General features: G+C 42.3%; 1 long non-coding RNA gene across 1 annotated transcript in view; it reads right to left on the bottom strand.

The window, feature by feature from the left end:
• Window positions 1-17,078, bottom strand: part of LOC125323554 — a 125,950-nt gene that overhangs the window by 17,121 nt on the left and 91,751 nt on the right. Inside the window, exons 2-3 of the long non-coding RNA XR_007202555.1 lie at window positions 3,970-4,056; window positions 756-842 (exon numbers count right to left, since the gene is read on the bottom strand). This is a non-coding gene — a long non-coding RNA (uncharacterized LOC125323554). The remainder of the gene's footprint in view (window positions 1-755; window positions 843-3,969; window positions 4,057-17,078) is intronic.

Consider the following 17,078-nt stretch of genomic DNA (forward strand, 5'->3'; position numbering starts at 1 on the left):
ATCTTCCACATTTAAACACTTCTGTGCATTTTTCCTCTCTACTTTTTTTCTCCTGTCCTTAAGACAATAAAAAACTCCATTCAAATAATAGCAAATTCTTGTCAAGATTCTACCCAGGATTTCCATGCCATACAAAAATAGGTCCCCTCCCTCGCTTGTTACCCTGCTCTCTGTTTCTTCCCTCTAGTCAGAATTCTTGCTGTGCTAAATACTTATGATGTCACTGGCCTTTTCAAGATCACTTTTGACACCTAGGGCATTTTTATTTCATATATCACTCTGAGTATTTTTACTGTCATCATCAGTGTTGTCTCGAGACAATATTTTGCATGAGTGTATCACATGTTAATGGTAAATACAGCAGCTGATACTTCATAGAGGCAATAATGGGCCTTTTAAGAAACTGCAGAGAATTGCCATTATGCTTTTAAATAGCAACTCTTCCATAATTTGAAAATTAATAATAACAATAATAACAATAATAACAGCAATAACAATAACAACAACAACAATAATAATAATAATAATAATAATAATAATAATAATAATAATAAAAATATTCTCGGGCCTCTACCAAGTGTACCAACTTGTGTCAGAGATGGAGAGAGTAGAATTCACCCTATTCATGTCTTCCTTTCTCCATAGGAGTAGAAAAGGTGTGACAACAAAACATGCTTCAAGACTTGCTCTTGAACCTTCTTTTCAGCTGGCCGTAGCTAATATTTGGGACTAGAAGAGGGCAAGCAGCCAGGCACCTTAGCTTGTATTACTCTGTACCAGTCTGGCTCCACATTTCTGTATTTCCTGGTAATCTTCAATCAGGCACGAATGCAAAGGGGAGCCTAGAATGAGTAAGAGAAAAATGAGATGTCAAATCTTGCATTTAGAGGATTTAGCAAGGTGCGTAAATAAGTTATGGCATTGATATCCTGACAGATTGCTCAGCCAGGGGACTGGGAATGGAAAATGAAAAGTCTATTGATTAAATAAATTAATTTTTAAATCTAAAAGTGGTTTTAGTAGATTAATAGCCTCTTACACTGAATCCAAATTTTCTCCCCTAGGCAAGCCTTTGACTTACACATATGCTGCAACTTCTCCACCTCAGCCAGTCAAGCCTTTCTGCTTTACACAGGGGGAAGCTGTGACCCTGATTTCAAGAACCATACCGTGTGTCCAAGGCCAGGAATCCCAGATTATCCTACAGAAGTCAGTTCCCGAACTCCCTCCTGGCATATTAAACAGCAACATGTTCAAACAGAGCATTGCAAGGGAAAAGCCAAACTAACCCTTGTTGCTTGAGCACACCCTTTAATGCATTTCTACCAGCTCCTGTGAGCAGCCTTTCCCGGCACAGTCATCATTTGACTCCCAGAGAACTGGATATTGTAGTGATGTGAGAAACCTGCTGCCCCAGAAAGGCTTTGTTTGCCAGATTTCTGTTGAGGGAGCAAGAAACAGCAGCCCTTTTTGGGGCTTCTCTCTGCAGGAGATAACTCAGACAAGCACTCGGTGGGTGGAAATGTGGGCTCGGCAGATGCGGGTTCCACGTCCGGGTCTGTCGCTGCCCTCCTGCACAACATCAGGCAGGTCATTTCATGCCTCTGTATAGTGCACATAACGATACTGAGCTCCTCTGCAAAGTGCTTTGAGACTCACTGGGAGAAAAATCTGTAACCCCCCCCAAATATTTCATGAATAACAAACTGCAGGGATGATAATATGTGAAACATGTCAGAAAAAAAAACCATTTAAAAGCTCAGTGCATGGCAAGTTAACAAAATATTGGTGAACTGGAGGCTCAATTCTCATAATTCTCCCTCTCATCTAACAAAATGGCTTTTTGAAGTCTGGACAAGTGAAAATGGGATTACTAATTGCATCTCTAGATGGAAAGATTAATCACAGGAGCCAGATGGGGGTTTTTTTGGCCCTTGACTGGTTTCCTCTAAGTGGTCAGGGACATTAGTAGGATGTATTAGTGGGAATCACTCAGCAGTACCAGTTCTGTCTGAATCAGAAAAGAAAAAATTAGTCTTCTGCCCGTTGTGAGCTTGATCCTTTTGCATGTTCAACTCTTTCAAACATGGACCAGGCTGATCCTAAATCCACTATGCTGTGTTTAACTCTGGAGTCACTTTTCCTACCTGATGACTTAAGACTTGGGAGTGGGTCTGTCTGCCTGCTCAAACCCGAGGTGGGAGACAAGGCGACTGGTGTGGCGGGATTCTCCACAGCGCCGAGTTATCCCCATAAACACGCAACGCCCGAGTGCTCTGCACCACGGCTTTGTGTGTGATTTGGATGTGTGGAGGGTGGCTTTCAGCGTGCTTTTACATGTGGTTTGGCCATGTTGAGGCTGTTTCACAGCTTGCTTTTACATGTGGTTTGGCTGCAGCCAGGCTGGTTACTGTGAGCCTTTACATGGAGCTTGGCTGTGTTATACTGAGGTCTGCATGTTTGGGATTTTACTACCCCTGCACTAAGACAGTGCAGGTCGTAATGCTGGGGAGCAATTTAGATAAAGTGAGAAGTCAAACCCAGCCTGGCACTGCTTCCTGTAGCACCATAATAAAAATCCTGGAGCACTGTTATGCCCCAGCTTCCTCCACCACAACCAAAGTCCTGCTGCTCCAGCTCCTGAAGTCGAATGTTTTCTGTTTCAGATGCAGGGGATTAGACATAAATCCTTCCCTCCATTTCGGAGGTGGGATCCAAATGGCTTCCAGCCATGTCAGCTGCTCTACCTTTGTGTGGGTTGAATGTATAGTCAATAATATATTACATAAAGAATGTGAGTTATTAAACCTTTTCTTAACCAGCAGTCTACAACCAATATTTCTCCAGGCAGTTTCAGCTGCATATATTTTAAAGTGACAAAACTCCCAGAAATCATTATTCCTGACCCACACAAAACACGCAGGGAAAATTTAATGGGTAACTCTGAGGTATAAACATGGAAGTGTTATTTTGATGCAAAGATTCAGGCATGACTTCTGTCTAACATCAGCTCCTTTTGAAGCATTTGTCTGCAGATTGGCCCTTAAAAACTGTAATAACTTTTGTCTGTGTAATATTAATCAAGTTAATTCCTTTCAGAGAAATGGAATTATTCACTAATTTTTCAGTCTTACTCTTCTCTCCCCTGTACATCCCTGGTTTTCATTGCCTGGATCAAAATCCCCATTATCTGCAATTCTCTTGTTTTATGCTTCAAATGCAAGATGGAACAAAAGCCTTCCATGTTTCCTATCACATAGCTGCCAGTACTGTTCTAATTTTGATTTTCCTTCCTTTTATGTGCAGTAACTTAGGTTTACATGTACACAGGTTTTATATCAATTGTCTCATAACTTGTCTTTTTTTCTGCCTGTCAGGTCTCAAAGGAGATAAGGCTAGGAAGGAAGGTAAAGGGGGAATTACAGTTATAGTGAATTCTCTTCCAAGAATCCACCTAGAGAGACAGATATAATTTCCAGATGCTATTGCAGGACTTAGAAACTTAACAGGGCATTAGGTGTCACTCAAAACTTTTAATCACATACCAGGGACTGAGCTGCAGAAAGAGTCCAACAAGCAGAATACTGTAATAAAGTAGAGCAAATGCTACTCAATGTGCAAGTTGTCTAGAAACAAACATGCTCAGCACATGAAGTAGAAAAGGCAGAACAAATCCTTTCGTCTTTGCTCGGTTCTTGAAGCAGTAATCTGAGTGAGTCATCAGAAGAAACAAATATTTTCTGAGTGAAAATGCAAAGGAAACACTCCACCCATTAATGCTTTGACACAGAGAGAGCATTTGATATTAACGATTTTTAAATACTTCTCTGTATTCGCTCTTTGTAAATTCTGCCATTTGGTGAAAGCGTTCTGCATCCAGTGCCACTGCTCTGACCTGGATGAGTGCTGCATCTTCCAAGGAAGATGTGTGACTGAGCACAGCATCGTCTGGATGTCACCGTATTTTACCTTTTTCATTTTCCCTCAGCACAGCAAGCTTGGTAGTACCTCCCTTTCCTGAGTTCAGAGTGGGTTTCCAGAATTTCCTCTCCGAGACTGGAAGACAGATGAAAAAATAAGTTTAGAGGAAGGTCTTGCTTTGTTGTTGTTTGCTTGGGGTTACTTTGTTTTGGTGTTGAGGTGGTTTTTTTCTGTGCTTTCTTTTTTTTTAAACTTTATTTCTGAATTCCATAAAATAAAATTTTTGATGATATAAATACATCTCTTTTTGCTTCAGAAGTGAGATTTTTTTTTTCCGTTAGCATTTATAGAATAATTTAAAATTTCAGGTCAGTTTTCATAAACATAGAAAAAATTCATAATAGAAAGTATTTTCATTGAAATTATGATATGCTCTTAGTAGAAGAGATGCACTTCAGATCACTTTTCTCTCCAAATACTTTTTTTTTTTCAGTAGAGTTCATGACTTGCCATGCAATGAGGGGACACTGGAATTTAACAGCTCCATGTTTCATTTATCTTTGTGATCATGCTGTAAACAGTCCACATGGAGACACCCGGGTCATCACATGCACTCATAAAACACAGCAAGTAACACTGGCAAGGGAACCTGCACTGTCCTCTCACACCAAATTCCTGGCTAAGCCTCTGAAGATAAGAGTCAAATTAAGCTGCTTCTTCTGGTAAAAAATGGCGCTGCTGGAGGCAGAAAGGCTCAATATTCCCTGGGGGCTCCAACTATGAGTTAATGCTTTCCAAACCCTTCCATATGTTGGCTGAAATGGACCCAGGGTTTCTTCACCACTGTTGTCATATCGGTTTATATCAGAGTCAGGCATCTGAAGTGAGAGGACTTGTTTTCAAATTAACCACATATCACAGTTATTTAATCTGAAATTTTTACTGCCACTAGTTTATTGGATCCTCAGGAGATGGATTCAGAAGTTTTAAGAGCTCAAAATCAAGAGTTTCAGAGTTCTTGCCCAAACTTGCCTAGAACTTCTCATTGTTAGGTTTGTCTCCCAACTAAGAAAAGATAGAAGCCTCTTAAATTTATTTTGGAACAAAGTTATGACTTTTTTCTCAAGAGCATCATTCCCATCTACACTTGCAGGAAAAGTGCTGATAGCAAGTTTGGGATACAGTCAGAAGAGCTGCCTAAAACAAAAGCAAAGTTTCTTCACCTTTGCACCTTTTGTGAGTTCTGGTGTTTCCCCTGTGGGTTTTCAGAGATAATGAATGAACAATTGTCCCCTTGTCCTCAGAGGCAATGTGATCTCAGCTGTGCTTACCAACACCTGACACCTGCAGGCTCCCACAGGGCAGAAGATGTTTCCAAGACCAGTAGGATAGGACCATGCCCATGGTATGTCTATCCCAGTATTTCTGTTACTATTAGTGCCAGGCAGCAGGACAGTGGACTGAGCACAGGGTATTGCTTTTTAAACACCCTGCAGGTACAAACACCAACAGCTTTTCCCTTGGGAAGTTAGTGCTGAGCTTGGCTCTCCCAAGGCTGGTTCCTATCGTTCCCAATGACCTGTGCTGGAGCAGCAGACTTCGTGACAGAGCCAGTTGGAGCTGCCTGAGTTATTTCTTTGAATTGTTTTTTCAAATGATCCCTTCTGCCAGCCCTCCCTCCCATCCTAATACCACCTGTGGAGTCACACTGGCAGCTGGTGGGAATGCTGCACACATTGACAGCCAACATTCCTGCTGAGGGCAGAAACAGCCAGCTGTGCAAGGAAGGATTGGCAGGTTGTGTTGTTTCCTCTACCTACTGTGAGCAGACACCTCACTGAACTGCTCGGGCAGTCCTGAAACATGGAGATGTTTCCAGACATCTCAAGGGAAGGTAAGGTGAAGAAAGTTCAGAGAATACTGTAATGAAGACTATTGTTGTTCTACTTTTACTAGAAATTCCTATTTTCCTCCTTTTCCTTTTGAAAACAGACTAAAGGTTAGCTGAATGACTCCTGAAAAACTTCCTCTTCCACTTGGGTGCATCGGGAAAGACCTCAGGCTGGGATCAGGGTTCTGCCATTCCATATCTTTGCTAGCAAAGGATGGAGGGAACGAGGGTACCACAGGCAATGCTGAATCTCTCAATAAGGAAAGGAAAAAGAAGACGAGGATGAAGAGCAAATTCAGCCCTGGGAGAATGGACATCCCCAATCCCTGGCAGAAATAAATGAAGATAATGCCTTTTCCATTCACTGCTGTGAGACACAAGGGCTGGACTGGCTGCCACAGCATTTCTCCAGCAGCCACTGCTCCACAAATAACAAACCCCATCCAGTCAGGGTGAGCCACTTACAGAAACTTGCCAGATGCACAAAAAGATTATGTTTTCCTCTCCTTCTACCCAGTCAACCCTCCTGCTGGACACAACACTTCTGCATATCCACATACAAATACATATTGCTGCTAATGGAACATATCACTGAATTCTATTAACCAAATATCCACAGCATCAGAAGAGCAGTTCAGCCTGAACTGGTGTTTTGCACTGACCACTTAAAATGCTATAAAGATACTGAATCCTGGGAGCTCAGGGAAAAAAAAAAGATGCCATGTCAGTAGATGAACTCAAACTTCAAAAGCTTTTCCTATTATTTTTCTACTCATTAATGGCTCTCGATTCAGTCTGTACGGAAATGACTTCTTTCCTAAGTGCTAAACTCTGCACTGGACCCTCCTGTTGATAGAAGAGTTTGATGCAATCTGTCTTCTCTCACTGTTCCTTTGCCTACAGAACTTGAATTAGGTCCCAAAACTAATTCTCACGTTAAAAAGAAGTTCCTCACATTTCTCAGAATTGTTTGAGCATGAAGAAGGCATTGAGAAGGGATGCTTCTGTCTACAGGGTGATTAGACCAGAGAGGTTCCTAAATTATAATCAGGAGAAGAAAGACTTTGCCATTAAATAATGTAAAGTGTAAGCGATGAAATAGAAGAAGGAATCAAGGTAGGAGACCCAATTTCTGGAGATTCCAGAATAATAATTCATTCATTACTGGGGATAGGTCACACTGAAAGTGCTTGTAGATGTAAATTTTGACTGATATTTCTAAAAACTCTTCATCATCGTCATTTTAATTATATTGAAGAAAGAGGGATGCAGGAACCACAGAGCTGTAAGGACTGAGTAGGATCCAAGCAGTTATATGCATAAATGCCAAAAAAAGTCTTCTGATCTAGAGAGAATCACAGACTCTGCCCTTTCCCCTGCTTCTTCTGGCCTCGTGGGCACTACCAATTAGCAGTTAGTGGAATTGTTACTGCAGCACTCGGAGAACCTGCCGTGCGCCACTGGAGAGAATTTCCAAATGAAATTACGTACCTTGGCTCTATAACCAAAGAAATTTCACAGGCTCCAGGCCCTCCTGTAATGCACAAGAAAATCCCACTTACTGAATTTGCTTGCAAACCACCCTAGTTCTGGAATATTATTTAGCTGAGCAATTACAGAATGATATTAGTGCTCCGCAGATAAAAATCAACTGGAACCAAATCCTTTGTTAGTTCTGTTTTCCTCCTTCTCTAGGTTTTCTCTTTTCCTTTGATTTTTAACAGCAGTCATTGCTCATTATAAAGTTTTTCATCAGCACTAAAGCCTCAGTGCTGCAGTCTGAACAGGCAATGATCTGCAGAGAGAAAATGCCACACGTGCAGAAACACTGGGGCCTGCCTAACCCAGCTGGAAAACTCCTGAGGCAAAGGAAAGAGGGAAACTAGGCAAAAAAACTGTCTGTGGAAGTATATCCCATTGGAAAATTCAGGTTTCACATCTGCCTTGGCTGGATTATAAATAAAACAATAAAAACAATTCAGTAGCTTGCCATCCTAGTCTTACCTAGTTGCTTGTGTTAGAAATTTAGCAGCATTAGTAGAGAGTTTATTTGGCTGCTGAAGAAAACGTCTTTCCCATGACTTACTGTGGTGTACACTCAAATGAGAGCTCTGAACACAGTCCATGTTTGAGGTGAAGAGGAAAAATATAAGTACTTTAAATCTAAGCACAGAATGGCCGTGCTTTGATTTAAAATTCATATGTAAATGGATTTTTAATTTGTGAAAGCCCTAGACAAGATGCAACATGACCCTCCACAAAATTGTTCCTTGGCCTCAGTGGTGAAACTCCTGATTACGATGGTTCCCATGTTGCATCCAATTTCAGTGCAATTTTGAGTGTGGTCTTCCAACAAAAATCATCATCTCAGCATGTTGTCCTGGAAATACATCTTAATAAATCACAGCCAGTATTGAGACTAAAAGGGGGAAGGGAAAATTTTTCACTAAGTTGTAACCAGAAGCCTTGAAAATGAATTATTCCTGCTAAAATCCCACTAATTTTTCTCCTGTGAGCAGGCTACATTGACTCTTGTAAATAAAGGAGTCATTGCTTCAATTAGATGGAAGAGTTGCATCAAATTTGATTTAAATTCTGAAAAGCTAAAGAAAATTGCTGGTTTTCTGATTAGCCATACAACAAGTAGGTTTCTCAGTTGGATGCCCTACCTTTCTCACTCCTCGACAACTTAGTCCTAATATATCATCCCTTCCTCCTGCTTAGATTTTATTTCAGTCATTTATCAATTTAATTAATAATTGGTTGATAATTGTGCAAATAATCTCTATATGAAGACAGTCAACTCTCTTCTGAAATGGTTTAGGATTTACATTGCCTTGGAGGAGATGGGCTTTTTTCCCTCTCACAAGAAGCAGGAATAGTTTTTCTGTCATTGTGGAAGTGAATAAATGCTCAAAGGTTTAAAAACGTCCTCTTCTGGCCATCAAGGGGTTTATCACTGCATTTTTTTAACACTATCATGTAAGATTTGAGACTGCTCTTAATTTTGGGCCCATCAAATTTATGGGGACTCGCCTCTACTTAGCGCTGGCACCGCGTGGGGTCGGGTCAGGGAAACCTTAGGGAAAGCCAAAGCCTGCAGAAAGGTGAAAGGAACACCTTTTTCTCTTTCCCACTTCATTTTATAACCTTCTCTAGATCCATATAAAGAAGTGTATGTTATATATATTTTGTCTTGCCAAAATCTGTAAACAGGAGTCCACTGTGTGTGTAAATATCCTATCTTTTAAGAGATACTATTCATAATTTCTAGGAGTTAAAGAGGGGAAAAGAAAAAGGTTGCTTTTCAGAAGCAAAGACTAGGAAACACAAAATTAATTGCCAATGCTCAATAGAGGTGAGTCCACCTAAGTCTGATGGGCCCAACCTTAGGAGTAGGTCTCAATTCTTACATTATACTCTTAAAAGGCCGCATTGATAAACAACTCCAAATATATGTAGCTAGGAGGTAAATGACAAAAATAATTGGAATTTCTACCTCCTGAGCCAGAATAGAGTCCAGGCTGTCAAAAAGATTCATGATGCACCCCAGACTGGGTTTAACAGGCCCAAGCTGGGTCTATTAACTCGGACCCAGAGTCAAAAGCAGAGGCCAGGGTATGTAGGTGGCCTGTTCTGATGGAAACATTTTCCCCACTGCTGCTACATTAACAGTCTGTTCTTGAGTCAGGGAGAAATATCCCACCCTCCCTGACCCATCCAGTCTCCTGGACAGAATTGTCCTTGGCAGGGTCCTTGCTGCCCACCCTCCCTCATTTCCTCCATGCTATAGTGTGGAGTTCTCAAGAACCCTGTGAACTTAAGACAAGGACTCAACAGGAGACAATTTTTCTGACTATAGTGAGCATTTATAGCATCAGAAACAACTCAGGTTAAGGTTTTTTTCTTTCTCCCTGCTTGGACACGAGCCATTCCAGAGCTTGTATCTGAATATTTGGTTCTCATGTATATTTATTTACTTAGGAGTGGCATTCCTATTTTTATAGCTCTGAGTTTTTAACTTTCTTGTTAGCAGAATTAACAAGGTTCATGGCATATAAAGTGAGCTGTGGCATTTAAAAAATGCTGGCCTAATGTAACACCAGCCTTTTTTTATATATGTGTTCAATGGCAAACTCCTACTGACAGGCAGAATGCAATTCTATGTCTGGGCAAGTTTATAGATGGTGTTCCCACCTCTGGGCCACAAGGTCACAAATTTGTTTCTGATTCTATTAAAGAAACACTCAACAATGGTAAGTTTGTGTGCTTCTTTTCTTTTTTTTCCTTTTTTTTAAATGAGAGGGGACTGTTTTATATGATCCACGATCTTAAAGATACTCCAAGGGATCTCTGTTGAGTTCTCGGCTTTTCACCCCTGTGCCCTGACCAGAGAACACTGGTAGCAGATTTGAGAAGCTTTGTCTGTTAGCAGCTAGATAAAACAGATTTTGGAGAAATCTTGCATGACTGAAAAAAGAACAGGCCCTGGTTTCAGTGGGGTTTCATGGGATTTGCCTCTGCAAGCGAAAGGATGTGGAGAAATTACAGATTCACAGTACCTGTTGTCTGCTCCTCTTTCCTCAGCAGATCCTCTGTATGACTCTGAGCACCTCACCAGCTTTGCTGCCTGACCCTGCACACCTGTGGGATGGAAGGAACAACACTCCTCCCTTCCCTGCCATCACCTCTTTTCAAGGTTTTAGAGGCAAGGCAGTGAGAGATGGATAAAGGCCTTTGCACCACATACATTAATAAGGATATTTACTGAACTCATGGCTAGGACAAGCAGAAAGATGGATCAGAGGTGGCTGCTGTGCCCTAGGAAACACCAGCCTTATTTTCTCTTGGAATTAGTTTAGGTATGTTCTCCTTTACGCCATGTGATGGCTTCAGCTGCAGCTTCCTCACCATAAGTGTTTACTGCCTCACACCCAGCCTCGTTTAACAAGAGAGGAGGCACAATCCAGCCCGGCCTCAGCCATGAAATCCCTTCATGCTGGAACACGCGCTCTGGGACTTTGTGGCTACAAACATACAGAGCCTCGGCTTGAGAAATGAGCGGGGGCCAGCAGAATGATTGAACTGCTGGGGTGAAATTAAGAGCATGGGAGAGAGAGAATGCTGGTGAGCTTGGAGGAGGGAGGATAAACTCGAATGTCTGCTGAAAGAATTCCAGCATCATCCATTACTGTCCAGAAGGCAATCAGAAAAAAGCAGAAGGGCAAGGAGCACAGCCCTTTCTGTGGGATGCTTTGGCTTGTTGTGGTTAGGAGGATCAAGGCTAGGTATCACATGCCTCCACTGAAGGGAGATGCCCTGGAATAAAGCAAGGAGCAGGAATTTCTAGGCTAGGGAAAAGGCTGATCATGTTGAAACTGAGCACAGGAAAAAGAATTTGGCTGTAGTGTCTGACTGGAGGACTTTTAGCTACATGAGAGGACTCCAGGTCTATTCTTTCTCTAATTTCCTTATGCCCCCAAGGAAGCTTTTGCTGGAAATTTGCTTCCACTTATGGGAGCACTGGAAGAATGAGAGCCAGTCTGTGACTGAGCATCTGGCAATCAGAAAGAGGGTTCAAAGGAGAGGAAACTGCTCAAGCAGGATCTGAGAATGCTATTCTGCACTGAAAATTGACCCCTGCAAGCGACAGGCTGCCACTGCTGGTCATTCCAAGTGGGTATTTCTGCAAAGTGACAGTTCAGGAAACTCTCTGTGGCCTGGATCCAGTAAGCTGACTTTGCTCTCTGAAAATTATCATCACCACACAGGTTCTTGTGGCCCAGTGAATTCCTAGTCGATCTTTTGTTATCACCTGCTTCAGATTCTCTCCTCCATGATAACAATGGGTCTGGCTACCAACAACAACCACAAAACCATTACTGAACATCTTTGCTCAGAGGACACACATTGCTTCCTAGCAAGTTTTTTCATTTTTCTGTGCTGTATTTTGTCACCTGAAATATAATTGTTTCTGATAGCCGTGCAAAACCTTTACTAAAACAGGTTTCAGGTCATCTTGCTTCTCCTGAGAAAGGCAGGTTTTCTTTTGGCGTTGGAGAAATCTGCGATCTTCTTACATTTTTAAAGAACTCTGACAGAAATCCCCTTAAAATAAAGATGTACAGGTAGGGAGCAGGTGCATATCTCCCACAAAGCACAGGCAGTCCTCCACTAGAGCAAAGAACCTTCTTCAGTTCCTGTGATCTCTGTTAATTTGGTTACTGTTACAAACAACTTGGACAGTTTACAGCATCAATTCTGTGAGAAAAGCAAAAGCAGGTTTAATGTGTTTGTATTTTGGTAAGAAAAGAATCCAGAACAGCTGGGGTGGCTTGTCCACGAGAGACAGGATTAATAAGCAAGCAATGATCAATTGCTTTGCCCCGTATTTAGGCTTTCTACTTTATTAAATAATATAGACACTATGATTGTCCCAGAAATGCTGGTGAAATGGCTGCAAGGTAATGAGGAGCCTGTGCCTTTTTTTGGGTTTTGTTGACATCATGAAACCAAGAAAGAAGTTGATCACAGTCTTCTATATAGAAAAGTAGCAGTTATTTACCTTTCATCCCTATCCCCACCTACAAGACCATCCTGTGAGATAGTTTTCCATAAATACTCTGTACCATTAGGCATGTATAACAAAATACTTCCAAGCCATTTAACACTCCTGCTTCTGCTGAGGAGTCTCCCCTCCTGCAGTGTTCTGCACATGTGAGCCCAGTGCTGAAACAACAAAGTACGGTGACAAGCAGTGCTACTCATTATTCCCAGCAGCATTCTCTACAAAGCACCGTTTATGTGACAGTGCTGGAAGACTTAGAGCTTGCTCCTGGGAGGTAAGGATGAGAACCACGGCTGCTGTGCACATCTGGTTTGGGTTGGATCCATCACTGCAACCCCCCCAGAAGTGGCTGTTCTGCAGCACAGTAGCAGACCTCGAGAGTGCCCTGGACTAGACCCTCCCTGGGTATAAATCACAGGAACTGCACTGAAATCAGCCCATGTGCTGCTCTTTGTCACCTCTGGTGTGGGACTGCCAAGGACCACGATCACCCTCCAATGTCTTCTTAGAGACAGCCACAAACATGCCACATGCACCCAGCCCTTCCAGTAGCTACACCCTGTGCTCTCAGGGATTCTCTCCCTCCCCTCTACCCTTTCTTCCCTCCCTTCTTCCCCCCAAAACCAGCATCTCTCAGCATTTTGGCCAGGAGACTAATTCTTCAAACTGAAAACATCAAAACATATCTCTGGTTAGATCTCATCCCAACCCTCCGAGTCTGTTGACTTGGAAAGTGAATAACTAATAAGGCAGCATGCCATTGTTTTCTGTTTATGATAATGGAAATAAATTGTTGGCTCCAAGTCAGGCACTGATTGTTCCTTTGATACCACTGCCAGGAAGCAAAATAAAATGGATTTTTAAAAATCACCTTTCACAGAGAGTGCCACAGGCATTTGAAAGATGAGACTTTTTCCATGTCAAAGGCTCTACCAGAAGTGCCAAATACATGAGAAGAAAAATTCAAATCCTTTACTATTTAAAAAACCAACAAAAATAAGAGCACAAGAGAGGATATGGGATAGCCCGGGCAGCAGGATGGCTTGAGTGGGCTGGCACTCCACAGATGTCCCAAGAGTGCTCCTGAGGGAGCAGCGGAGCTGCCTCCATGGTGAGGAACGCTTCCTGAAAAATATAGAACACATCCTTTGCATTTCCCCCCCAATAAAAAAAGCACAGGTGGGCTGGATGAATTACTCTGTCTGCCGGCAGCTCTTAAACTGATGATAAGAGACTTTAGGAACAAAAAAGGCAGGGGGGTGCTTTGCCCCAGAACCTGAACCACTCATAAATCTTGCCTGTGTTTCTTTCATGGTTTGGGGGGTTTTTTTTAGCTACATGAAGCAGCAATTTCCTTGCACCTCCAACGCCTTCACAGCATTTTAGTGCCTTCCCCATGGAATTTTGGGTGCAGTCTTTCAGCTGTTTGAGTTTTTCTCAGGGTGCTACCACTCCTACCTAACACGTCAGGCATGGGCACCACTGTGACACACAGAGAGAGGATGTTCCTCCTCGGAGTTTGGTGCTGGATGCAGATCTTACACGATCAGAACATGGCAGTGTTTGGTTTTCGTGACGTGCTGCAGTTTGATTTGGCTCAGAGCGGAGGATGGAGCAGAGAGCCAGATTCAGATCTCTGGCCAAACTCAGATTTTGTGTTTCAGCTACCAAACTTCATCATGGTTTGGCAAAGATGTGCTCTCACCTGCTCACCCCATGTGGGGAACACCTGTGATTTGCTGGAGAAGAACTTGCTCCTGCTGTGAGAAAGTCCCAGCAGGAAAGCTAGGCTTCGAGAGCCTGCTTTGGCTGACCCTGGCAGCTGCAGGTGGACTGGGAGTGCAGAGCCACTGGAACACGCTCAGACTCCTCAACTGTGGAGGAAAAAGAGTGGTGTAAAGAAAAGCTGTCAGAAGCAGAGCGCAGCTTTGTGCCTTTCCTTGGTGCCACGCTTCTCTGAACCTTTTTATTTCTAGCACTGGGACTCAGATGCACAACAGCAGCAGCAGGACCTGAGAGCAAAACAGGAGAACTCAGAACTAAACCAGTTTCCACAAAAGCCTGCTTTTGAAATAATCCCCCATACTGCCTCCAGCCAGTGTTCTTGGATATCATTTTTGGAAGAACATGCTAGAAGACTCTTTTTTCCAAAGCTCAAACCAATGCCATGACTTAAATGGCAAGAGATCTGTGTGACAAACAGCGTGGCCTGCTAAATATTAAGGCTGTTTGACATAGATTTTAGGCCTATGCTCGGCTCAAAGTGCGTCCTTATTCTGCAAAGCATTTAAGCAAGTGATTACCTGAAAGGCTGTAGCTGTGTCCCACGGAATGGGGCAACTTAATTGGGACTTTATGAAGTGCTTATGACATAGGTGCTGTTCTGAATCGAAAGGTTTGAAGGGCTCCCACCAAAGTGCCCTGGAATAAAGTAAAGACTTTTGATTGGCTTCAGCAAATATTCAGCCAGGTCATACTTTTTACACTTATTACTAGCTTACAACAGGATATTTAGAAAGAAAAAGGAAGGACCTTTTTCTCCAGATAATACCATCTACTTTATTTCTGAAAATTAAGGGTGTGATTACTGACCCATAAGTACTTTATGATCACACTTTGGTTTGAACTTTTATGAGTGTATGTAGGTTTACTAACTCTAGCACTGCCCAGTAATTTATTTCCCAGGTGGGCTACGAAAGTCATCTGGAAGAAGGAAAACAGTGTCTAAGGGCTTGCTGTGCAAAGGGATGATTGTGCTAGCTGGATTTGTGCATGGATGTTTTTGGAAAGAGTTTTCAGAGGAGAGGTAGAGTTAAGTTTTCTAATAAAATCCAACGTTTTCCTTTAACCCAGAAGCAGTGCTTCAAATTCTTGCTTATTTTTTCAGAAGATTGATGATTGCTATCTGCTTCTCTTTTGAGGACAGAAACTGAGCTCAAAGGCAGCAAAATCCTATTCAGACCCCAAAAGCTGCTGTGACAGAAGTGTGAAGAAGCTCTGAATGTCTTTGCAACCCTGTCACTTTTCTTTCCCCAGAAGACAACCAACCTCAGGGGCTTTGCACAAACTTTCATGCACTGAACAGCATGACCCAGAGTTGTGGTACCTCCAAGGGCAGCACAAAAGCTTCAGGTGCCAAAGGGAGCTTCTCTGTGCTCAGTGACTGCCCCTTTGCTGGTGAGAAAATCTGAGTAAACGATGCTCACCTGAGGCAGCTGCAGATGCTGTGGAACTCTACAAGTTGACTTTTTAGTGCTGTTTGAATCCCAGAGCACCATAGTTTAGCTGGCAGCACCTGGCACACCTGTAAATCACTTGCTGAACATTGATCTGGCTTGGCTGAAGAGACAGAAATTAAACATCAGACCTGAAAATGCAGTCGGCAATGATGTTCTGGCACATGAACCATTACAGGATATTTACAGGCCCCTGGAGACCATGGAAGTGTTACACTGTGCCATGCAAACCCAATATTAAATGAAATCTCTGCTTCTACAGCTGATGTGGCCTCTACTCATTCCACCCAGCAAGTTCCTGGGAATATTTCAATGCAAAGAAAAATTGACTTTGTTCTCTTAAAAAAATTCTCTTTGGCAATATCTATGAAACTTCAGGAAAGTGATTCCCAAGGAATCACATCCTGGACACAGCACAGTTCAGATTGCTGCGACACTCATGCTAAAGTTATCTTGGTTTAACTTTAAAGCAGCACCTCCCTGAGGACCCCTCAATTCTGGCACGAGCGACGTGTTTCTCTGTTCTGTGAGAGCCTGGATTATTTTTAATCTTCTGGACATGTTACAAAGATCAATTTATAGTCTCACAGAGACGGCAAGGACAAGGGTTTGCGAGCAGACAAAATGGGGGTTGGCTGTTGTTGATTAGGGAATATTATTATTTCTGAAAAAGAAGAGATTTTTCAAGGCAACTTTGACTTCCTTGCACTGCTTGCTTCATTTCAGAGAAAAAGTGGTGGGAACTGGCCCAGATGCATGGACTGTAATGGAGCCGTATTCTCTTTGCCCAGCAGAGAGTTTGATCAATACATTACAAGCTGTGCAAGCCCTCACAGCTCTGGACAGGTGCTGTGCACTATAAAAACACAGAAGACAATAAGAGCAATGCTTTCTTTTAGTCTCTCTGTCACCATTTTATATATGCTATAATGAATTATCTCAATGACTTTGTTCCCAAATTTCCTGAACCTGGAACAGAGTCTTGCTTGTAATTTTGAGAGATACAGCTTGTTAGCATTTCCAATATTATGCAAGGCTTCCAATGAAAATAGCAAGAACAGAGTTTGAGCAAATCTATGGGATGTGCTTCCCATAATATTCAGCCATGTATGTTTTCAAATTCTCTCTTCCTTCAGGATGCAGACCTAGCAGTTCAAGTATTTACCACAGAACATAGCACAGACATGCAGACAGAATCTGGATACCTTGCAGGCGTCATAAAAACCAGTGAGCAGAAATTCTTTCAGTTCTGCTCAAATCTCACTTGAACATTGCTTAGTAAAATGCAATTGCTAACACTTCAAAGGACACCAGTACAACTGTTTCCTTAATTTTGGCAGATGAAAAGCAAGAACCACAAAGTTTTGTGTTATTTCCAACCAAAAGAGTCAAATGGCCTAAGTTTGCCCAAAGTTTTACTAACAGTTTTGCAAGAAAGAATGTCAGGACACTTTTACAAAAT

The sequence above is a fragment of the Corvus hawaiiensis genome, chromosome 3 (genome assembly GCF_020740725.1).
Source record: "Corvus hawaiiensis isolate bCorHaw1 chromosome 3, bCorHaw1.pri.cur, whole genome shotgun sequence".
In the NCBI taxonomy this organism is placed as follows: domain Eukaryota; kingdom Metazoa; phylum Chordata; class Aves; order Passeriformes; family Corvidae; genus Corvus; species Corvus hawaiiensis.